This window comes from Staurois parvus, unplaced genomic scaffold (assembly GCF_062004578.1).
Source record: "Staurois parvus isolate SC_StPar_1 unplaced genomic scaffold, SC_StPar_1.0 ptg000607l, whole genome shotgun sequence".
Classification (NCBI taxonomy): domain Eukaryota; kingdom Metazoa; phylum Chordata; class Amphibia; order Anura; family Ranidae; genus Staurois; species Staurois parvus.
Window position 1 is genome coordinate 3,528,689 of NW_028318403.1, and position 8,294 is coordinate 3,536,982.

The window sequence follows — 8,294 nt, forward strand, 5'->3', positions numbered from 1 at the left end:
TTACAGGTTCAGGTTCAGATACAGGATACAGGATACAGGGCAAGGACAAGACCAGAAGGCACTGAATGACAGCTCAGGGCCGTTTAAATATCGCGCCCTGCGCTGCCATTGGTGCCCAGCGGGCGGCCGCGGCTCCTATTGCGCATGCGCGAACTCACGCGCCGCGGCCGGCCCGGACCTAGAGCCCGCGTCCCTGCACAGGGACCATCGCGGCGGGGATCGAGGGGATCCCTGACAGATATACTGTATCTTTAGAGCAGTGTCCCTTTCAAGTCTATGGAACATTAGTGCACAATTGTGGACAACTTTGCACTGTATTTTTAAGTAGACCTGCTCTGAGTAATAAAAAGTTTAAGAAGGGGGCTGATCAAAAGTTCTTAGAAAGCTGAACATGTACTTTAAATTTACACATATCTTATAGTTCCTTTAGGGAATACATTTTATGACAGGTATGCGCTAGAGGTGTGGCTGTTAGAAAGTAACTTATGATGGAAGAGTCTGGAGGCTGCTGACTGCTTTCCTTTTGGGACCAATGGTTTACTGTAGTTACAAAGACCAAGGATCATTTCAACAATCTTTTTTTATTTCAAAACAATCCCTTAAAGTGTTTGTGAAGGCTCAAGGCATTTTACCTTCATGCATTCTATGCATCTGCAGCAGCCCCTAAAACTTACCTGAGCCCCATATTTTTTTTATTATATTTTTATTAATTTTACATTATAAAGTCAACAAATTTTCCAAAACATTACAATCACAGTTTCCATAACTAATTGTACATATTACCTTCCCCTCTCCCTCCCCCTCCACCCCTCCCATCACCTCCTCATATTTCCTTTTTCTTTGTCTTTTCCATCTGTTCCACTATTTAATCCTACAATTATTTTTCTTCACTCCCTTCTCCTTCTCTACCTACCAGCTACTATAAGGGCACTTATTTCTATCCTTATCTCTTCCTCTCTTTACACTCCGATCAGTTCCAAATATCTCCTAGATGTTTTAAAGTCCTTCCATCTGTCCCAGAATTTTTAAAAAATGTTCAATTTTATCCTCTCCAGTGTGATATAGTTCCTCCATCCTACTGTATATACAAACTCCACCCTGTTTACCCAGTCATTTATTTTCAGCGTTTCCTGCATCTGCCAGGATCTGGGAATCAGTCCTTTAGCTACATTTAGTAAATTAAATATCATCATGCTCTTATGTTATTTTACTGTATACTCAGAGTTGTGAAATAAACAAACCCAAGGGTCCTTCAATACACTAATGCCCGTTATCTTCTGTATTTTTTGTATTACTCCTTACCAGAATTCCTGTATTTTAGGACATTTCCACCAAATATGTGCCATTGTCCCCTTCATCCCACATCCCCTCCAACCTAAAGGTGAACTCTTGCTCGTAAATGATGTGCCACACTAGGTGTAATATACCACCTTTACTAAACATATATAGTTAATTTCTGCCGTTACAAATTGTCTTAGTTGGTAGTAACGCCACTCATCCAACCTAAAAAATACTTCTGTCTTATTTTTTAAATCTACAAAAGAAAACAATTCCCCTTTATCAGTGATATCTTTCAAACATGCATTTCTATCTTTTATCCATTAAACTGTATATTGTCTTTCCCAGGAGAGAGAAAATCTGTTCCCTCCAGTGATATTAACAGTGAATTATACTCCCACCTCCTTTTTTGTTTAGATTCCATCCCATATCCTAAGAACATTCCGTGTTAAATTGCTTGTGTTTTCAGAGAGATTTCGATACTGTTGTGGAAGCCAGATTATATTATCGTATTGTGTCTCACTCAGTGTACTTTCTATCTCTACCCACCTTTTCCCCCCTAAATTATATATCCAATCTGCTATTCATGAAATCAACACAGTAATAGCTCCTAAAGTCCAACACGCTTAGGGCCCCGTTAATTCTGTCTTTACACAGTGTTTCTTAGTTTACTCTCGGTTTTTTATTAGCCCATATATATTTAAGACTCATCCTATTTATAATCTCCAATAATTACCCTGGTAATATATTGGGAACATCTTGATCCAGTGATGTGCAGGAGAGCCTCACATCTCTCCTTCCTCATTGGCTGAGAAAGCAGTGGTAGCCATTGGCTACTGTCAGTCACAGCCTGTGAGCCAATGAGGATAGAGTGGGGGGCGTGGCCAAGCTGCACGCTGTGTGTGAATGGACACAAAGAGCAGCGGCTCAATAGCAATCTAGGACCCGAGAAGAGAACGATCGGGGTTGGGCAAAGCCACTGCACAGAGCAGATAAGTATAATATGTTTAACGCCCTCCCAGTACTGGACGACCATGCTGTAGCTGCGGTCAGCAAGTGGTTAATGCAGCTCTGTATTCATTTATACATCCTCTTGCAATGCGTATACAGCAGGGCTCAAGGGAGGCCAATCACCTGTGCTGCAGTGCAAGGAACCTGCTGATAGAAGCAAAAAGTAAGGTGACAGAAAGATGAGCTTATCAGTCTGCTGGTTCTCTTTTCACTGTCCATTCACAGGCTGGGGGAGGGGATGAAAAAACATATGTACTGCTTATTTGTAGAAGAGGAAAATCAGGTCTTCTCCTCAGCTGCCCAGGGCTGTGCTATGTGGCAGAGCTGTGCAAATCTCAGAACTTTGCAGGCCAGAAATATAAACCTGAAACAGCTCCATAATATGGTTTTCTACTGTGTATATGTCTGTTTGCCTGGAGTTCACCTTTTAGTGCACACATAGAGGCCTCTTGTGCAGAGAGATTGTATTTTACCAATTTGATACTTGGTTATTGATTCACTGACCTGCATGCCATATTGGCATGATGCCACCTGACCAGTCTGCCTAATCATAGCCTAACCAAATACCTAACATATCAAGTGCTAAAAAGAAAGCCATCGCACGCTTATGGGATCACTGATGTCCACATTTGTTAGGAAGGTCATAGCCTAACAAAATACCTAACATATCAAGTGCTAAAAAGAAAGCCATCGCATGCTTGAGGGATCACTGATGTCCACATTTGTTAGGAAGGATATCCACAAGCCTGGGATTGACAGCTCTTGTCAAGGACTGCCCCAGTAACGCGTTTCACCCATAGGGCTTAGTCATAGAGAAAGTATGGGTGAAACGCGTCTTAGACAAGGGCTGTCAATGTCAAGGTGGATATCCTTTCCAATACATGTAGACACTGATGATCCCTCCGGTGTGTGGTGGCTTTCTTCTTAGCATCCATGAGTAGAGAAGGCTCATATAACCCCCAGCACCTGAGTTTGAAGTGACGGTGAGGATAAGCAGCTTGGTGTGGAGAATTTTTATGTCTAAGTATCCAAATGCTTAACATTTGTTGAACATGCAAGTACACTTTCCACAACAGCATGCTATTATATGAAATAATATTCATTTATAGGACATTTCTAAATGCATATTAATACATGTAAATAATTTAATTAGTATTTCAATTGTGTTCAGGTCCATTGAGTTTAGCTGTCTTTAGAAAAAAAATAGAAATCTGTGCAAGCAGGGACAGATTAGATATTCTAAAATGTGCCTGAATGTGTTAAATTAAGGAGAACTTTGTCTGAGAAGTATAAAGTTTGTTATACATCTGAGATCAATTTCTCCAGCATTCACCATTGAGCATTCTAATCATTCCAACCCTGTCCTTACTTGTATAAACAGCAATGTTGAATGCTTTTCTTCCACTTTCAACTATAAAAAAAGATCTATAAAACCTTACATTGGCGATGTCAGATGCTCAGTCTGGCTCACAGCTCTTCCGTAAATACTTTATATTTCCTACTTGTTGAGCTGCATATTTGTGAATGAGGTCCCTTAATGTAGATGTCATTTGTCATTGCACTTGTAAAAATAAATCTAGCTGACACCTACTTTTCATTGTGTAACTTTCATGACAAATGTTAAACACAGAGCATATTTAATGCTTGCAATTAATAAAACAGATTAGAGAAAAATAAGTATGCTCTTACCCAGACAGATCAGGAGTTGAGTTTGCTGTGCGTAGCTGGAAACACAGAACCTTCACGCCACACCCACTGCTGCCTGAGAATTCCCCTTGCATTTTTTTCTTTTTACGTTTTAAAGTAACTATGTCAAAAAGTCAACATGAGGAAGTTTAGCCGCTCCCAAATCATGTGTTCCTAGTTCTGTAGAATCCATGTTTATAGCAGCCAGCTAAGGCTGAACATTTGTCAAATCTACAGAAATAAATCACAAGAGACCTTTAAATCAGCAGTCGCCAACCTTTTCGGACCTCAAGGACCACTAAATTCATCATTTTAAATCCCGCGGACTACTGATATGAATTTTTTAAAACGATAAATACATTTGTAAAATAATGATCAGAGAACTTCCATTTTATTAATATGAAATGCACCTATTTAATATAACAAAATTATAAATGCTTATTTAATCATAACAAAATATTTAAAGGTTGTTTAATTGTAACAACATTATTAAAGTTAGTTTAATTATTACAAAATGATTGAAACGTATTTAAGTATTACACATTTTTAGTGTGATATTTGTTCCTACTTGTTTGAAATAAATTTATGGATTTTTGGCTCCAAAGATGTTACTGCAAGACAGAGAGCCGTTTTTATTTCAAGCCGAGACCGGTACCGACAATACTGAAGCGTAGGGCTCGGCAAAGGTTGCCTTACAACTACCCTGACGCCATGTGCGCCTCTCTTGTTTCCCCCTCTCTAGTACAGTTTGTGAATTTAGTGCAATATAAAGGCGAAAATTGTCATTCAGAATATAAGAATTTCTTAGAATATTATTTTTATTTTATTATTAATAAAGCTTAAAAAATGCAAATAATGTCCAGATTTTTCTGCGGACCAGCAAAATTTTGATCGTGGACCACCAGTGGTTCACGGACCATTGGTTGGTGACCACTTCTTTAAATGATTAATTTTTATGATGCTGTTGTCCTTCTGCAGTCTTGTATAGAGTATGTTGAACCATTCATATCAATCTCGACACAGAAGAAAGTGAAAGGAAATCTCTCTAAAGTTAGGGGAATCCCCTAGCAAGCAGTTATAGCCACAACATGTATCCTAATTGAAATATTTTTTCCAGATTGATCCTGGAGCAAGAGAAAATAATTTCCCCCTGGATTCCAAATACAAAGTGGGTATTAAGGCTCCGCGAGACATTTGGAAAACTCTTCTGAATGATGGAAACTGACTGCTGGAAAACGTAGGTTAAAAAAAGTCTGTTTAGCTGCGTTTGCATACCGCGTTTATGCGCGTTTATGAGCGTTTGCATTTAGAAGCGGTTTTTTAAGATAACCTCAGGAGACCTTCCAAAATGCCCAGAATGCACTGAAAAACAGTAAAAAATTAACTATTTCAGACATTTTGAGGGAAATGGAGAGAGCAGAAGCAGAGAGAGCAGTATGTGTTGAGATGATCTGTCTTTTCTGGTGGTATTCACTATGGATCCCATCATGAGCATAATGCGGCACATTCTACCATTTTTTCCTTAACGCAAAACTTGGAACTGACTGCGCTGGTGTACCGGGTCCATTTGAATACATAGAAAATGCTTTGCATGCATTTCTGATGATGAAAAAAGGCTTTGGACAGCATCTGGATATGGAACAGTTAAAAAACGCTTTTAAACGCAAATGCTTATAAACGCGGTTAGCTGCATTTACAAGCGTTTGGCGTTTGAAATGCTGATAAAATCTACTCCTGACTGCAAGTCTGGTGCATTTAAAAAAAGGACTGTAAACTCAACTGCCTGTAAATGACATAGTGTACATGGACACAAAGGAAAACATTAGGGAGAGTTCAGGGGCTGCTGAATAAAACGCAGGAAAGCTCCTGAACGTGAGTTTATCAGTTGCAGTGTACATGAACCCTAACTCATTTTAATTCCAACTTTTTAATTTAAGGAACTTTTTACAGTACTGGGACCCAAGAGGAGGTATAACACTAAGGCCCTATGCATCATATGCATTGAGGATGTACAATGTAAAAAGTCTGCCTTTTTTTCTGACAGCAGCTCCGGCCTCCTCCACAGCCCAGTGCACCAGTGAGCGCTTGAAGGGCAGCACACAGAGCGGTGATTGATAGTCACTGCTGTCCTCAGTGAAGACTGAGAGCTGAGAGAGCAGCAGTCTTTGATCGCCGCATGGTAAGCCCGAGTGTAGGTCGGGGTTACCGCCTGTGGTACTGAAACTTTACCCCGAGCTACACTCAGGAATACTGCCAGGGAGGTTAATAACCCATTAGTTGCTAAGGCTTATTAACCACTTGCCGTCCGCCTGCTGTTTATAAACGGCAGGGCGGTGTCAGTTCAGGGGCGGGTTGCCATTCATAAACGGCACCCGCCTTTTCTAGCTGTGTGTGCTCCCTGGGAGCGCGCAGCACCGCTATCCGGTGCCCGCTGTGTCCTCCGGACACAGTGAAACACCGATCGTCGGACGGGACCTCTATACGAGGTCCCGATCATGTGATCACTGATTGGCGAATCAGTGATCACATGCAAAGTAGTAACAAGATGTCACTTGTGACATCATTGCTTACTACGTGTAAAATCTGTGAATGATCACAGAGGTCACATGGTACAAGGCTATTCACAACAGCCTTGTACCATGTGACAAGCTGTGACCAATCACAGCTCACTCAGTACTTCTCAATGACTGCAAGAATGCAGACAGAGAGAAAGATAAATGATTGATTTTACATCCTATATGGGTGTAAAAGCAATCAGTGTAAAAAAAAAAAAAAATCTTCATCACCACCCACAAGTAGTACAGTGTCACCATGGTGACACTGTACTGCTAGGGTGACAGTATGTAAAAAAAAAAAAAAAAAAAAAAAAAAAAATAATAATATAAAAAAATAAAATAAAAATGTAAAAAAAAATGTTTAAAAATTATAATTTTTGGTTATAAACTAATTTGGATTTTTTTTTTTACAAAAAAAATAACGGAATACATTTTGGCCAAGATTTATGATGAAATATTATTTATTTGCAAAATTTTATTAAAAAAACACTTTTTTTCAAAATTTTTGGACTTTTTCATTTACATAGTAAAAAAAATAAAAATCGCAGCGGTGAATAAATACCACCAAAATAAAGCTTTATCTGTCTCAAAAAAATGGTAAAAATTTACTATGGGTACAGTATTGCATGACTGCGCAATTGTCATTCAAAGTGTGATAGCGCTGAAAGCTGAAAATTCCTGCTGTAATCCTGTTGCTGTTCAAATTCCTGTGTGAGGAGGAAGAGTAAGCAGAAGAGATGTAGCCATGTACAGTGCTGGATCTCTTCTCCCCTGACTTCCCCTTCACACAGGGAAGAGAGAGCACAGGGAAACGGAAAACATTTTTTACATTAATGCAAGGAATACATTAAGGTGAAAAACATTTTTACGTTTAGTATCACTTTCATTTACTAGACAGCTGGTGATACTGTGACAAATAAAGCTCAACTCCAGGTCACCCCCACTTGTATTTTGAAAAAAATCATTCTCCTCTGCCACTCTTCCAGGTGCATCCCTCTTTTCTACAATAACTGTACTCATCTTTTAATGAGATGATAATAATAATAATAATAATAATAATAATAATAAAAAACACTTTTAATGACTCCACTATGACCTCAATGAAATGTTCCCTGATTTATTTTTATTTTTTTTAATACATGGTGTCCCTGCCACTGGTGGCCATTTTAATTTTGTCCACTGTTGCTGATGTTAGGTTTTATCTTACTGGTGACTTGTACCCAAAGTATTGCAAATTTTAACACTGCAGTGTGACTATAAAATATGCTCATTACATAATTTCACCCAACTTCAGATTTGTATCACTTAGTTATTTAACCATGTTTTTCACATACCTACTCTTTGGTTTTGCCATTAGAACCTACATTACGCCTGATCCTTTGAGGCAGTGGTCTCCAAACTGCGGCCCAAGGGCTAGATATGGCCATTTGGTTGCTTTTATCCAGCCCTTGGGACACTATTCCCCTCACTGATACAAGACACATTTCTGCCAAATTACATCAACAATGGGGCACTATTCCTCCCACTGATATGAAGCATGGGGCTCTATTCCTCTCACTGACACCAACAATGGGGCATGATGCCTCCCACTGACAACAATTATGGGGCACTATTCCTCCCACTGACACCAATTATTGGGCACTATTCCTCCCACTGACACCAACTATGGGGTACTATTCCTCCCACTGACACCAACAATGGGGCACTATTCCTCCCACTGACACCAACAATGGGGCACTATTCCTCCCACTGACACCAATTATG

General features: G+C 39.5%; 1 protein-coding gene across 3 annotated transcripts in view; it reads right to left on the minus strand.

Annotated features, from left to right (window-relative positions):
• LOC149449712 (receptor-interacting serine/threonine-protein kinase 2-like) overlaps positions 1 to 4,040 on the minus strand; it is a 123,589-nt gene extending 119,549 nt beyond the window's left edge. For all 3 annotated transcript variants that reach the window (XR_016315376.1, XM_089692876.1, XM_089692875.1), the window contains exon 1: positions 3,979 to 4,040. The gene's annotated coding sequence lies outside the window, so the exon portion shown is untranslated. The remainder of the gene's footprint in view (positions 1 to 3,978) is intronic.
• Between the last annotated feature and the right edge of the window lie 4,254 nt (positions 4,041 to 8,294).